Source organism: Schistocerca piceifrons, chromosome 2 (genome assembly GCF_021461385.2).
Source record: "Schistocerca piceifrons isolate TAMUIC-IGC-003096 chromosome 2, iqSchPice1.1, whole genome shotgun sequence".
Taxonomy (NCBI): Eukaryota; Metazoa; Arthropoda; class Insecta; order Orthoptera; family Acrididae; genus Schistocerca; species Schistocerca piceifrons.
The window spans coordinates 251,670,415-251,672,561 of NC_060139.1; positions in this window are offsets into that span (position 1 = coordinate 251,670,415).

Consider the following 2,147-nt stretch of genomic DNA (forward strand, 5'->3'; position numbering starts at 1 on the left):
CGACTCTTATAACTGGCATCTGGTTTCTGTACAAATTGTAAATAGCCTTTCGCTCCCTGTATTTTACCCCTGCCAATTTTAGAATTTGAAAGAGAGTATTCCAGTCACCATTGTCAAAAGCTTTCTCTAAGTCTACAAATTCTAGAAACGTAGGTTTGCCTTTCCTTAATATTTTTTCTAAGATAAGTCGTAAGGTCAGTATTTCCTCACGTGTTCCAAGGCATTATTGCGTAGAAATATGCAAAATATGTCAGGATGTTGACACGTTTGTTCCCAAGAATAGTAATTATAGGAAGAGTGAAAGCAGCTGAACTTAACTGTTTGAGAACCTCTGTAATATGAGACGTAAACATGTGAACAGTGGGGCACATGCATAACTATGAAAACATATATGCATAGCGTTCGGGCCGGTCATTTCCAGGGAGTCACGCCCACGTCAAACAAACGGTTGGGAACGGCGGCTACCCTGACAGCTCGACACTACTTCCAGCTAATCGTTCAGTATCACGATGACAGAAATGCACTCGTTAGTCATTTAACAATTCGAGGATCACAGAGTCAACACCCGCAAATCTGTGATTTGTGCGAATCAGTTCACTGATTGCCGGACTTTGCTGTCAGATGTCGATGGCCTTAGTTCCCGACCAGCATCAGCCATGTATGTGACGGCTCGGTGAAATTGTTGACCTCATTTCACTGCGGATGGACGTGACATTACATCTGAGTCATATACCGACAGAGTTTTGGGGTGAATCAGTCAGCAATGTAGACGCTTTTCCCACAAGAATCGTTCTGTCCAGCGTACTTCATTCAGCCTTGGCGTACGTTTCGGGTACCTACACCATTTTACCCGCGCTTTGCAATGCACCTGTTACCCGTTCCGTTGTCAAACTTTTGGTTGCAGGAAACTCAGAATATGTATTTTGTTCTGCCAGTGCGTCACTCCTGTTACGCAATTGAGTTAGCATGAGACTACGGAAATAATTCAGTTCAACGAGTCCCTTCGTCGTAAAGAGCCTAACATTCCTAACCAGGTTGTATACTTGGGTCTATGGCGCCACACTCGAACCCTACCTTCAGGTCTTACCAACTGAAATCGGGACTCATGTGACCAGACCATAGTTTTCCAGTCGTTTCGGGGCCAACCGATACGGTCACCAGCCCAGGAGAGAGATATTGCAGACGATGTCGTGCTGTCTGCAAAGGTACACACGTCAAACGCCTGCTAGCGTAACCCACTGACAACAAATTTCGTCGTTCTGTCGTAACGGATACGTTAGTCGTACGTCCCACATTCATTTCTGCGGTTATTTCACGCAGTAGGCTTTGAAACGTCCCCTTAGAAAAATTAATGAATGACTGTGCTGATAGACCTCTTACATTATTTGATTTTCAAACAGCTGAGCAAAACTGAACGTACTCAGACATTCACTAAAGTGACACACAATATTCTTAGCGCAACGCAATCTGACTTTCAGTAACCCCTACAAAAGAATGGCCCTGACTAACAATAACCTATACCTTTCATGAATTCTTACCTCACAAAAATCTTCGTTACTCGAACTACTGCAATACAGCGAGCGCCAATACTGCCAGCTAAATAAAAGATTCTAACTACTGAAGGTAATAACTATTGATAGACATAGTTAGCAAAATTTTGATAAAGAACAAACAATGTATTTACCTTAGTGTTCAAAAGTCATAATATACGACATCCAGTCTTACAAATTTACTGTCTCTGATGACACACGTCCAGATCATCCGCTCTCAAAACTCCACCATCTCTCTCCCCTCATCCACCACTGCTGGCGACTCACCTCCAACTGCGTAACGCTACGCGCTGTTAACAGCCAACTGCCCAACACTACAATGGCGAGTATTACAACAATGCCACCCAGCCACAGACTGCACACAGCACAGCCAGTGATTTTCATACAGAGCGCTACGTGGCGTCACCAATATAAAAACCTAAACAGCCTACTTAAGCTTGTCTATTAGCAATGATAACCCTACACAAAGGCTGCTGCTCTAAGTTGTTAAGTGAAGGCTATTGGCCACTGCGTTCTCCGTGGTGAGAGCTAACACTTGACATATGGCATTCTCGGCTCACTCGTTCACATTATGCATCTCGGAATACTGTATTCTCT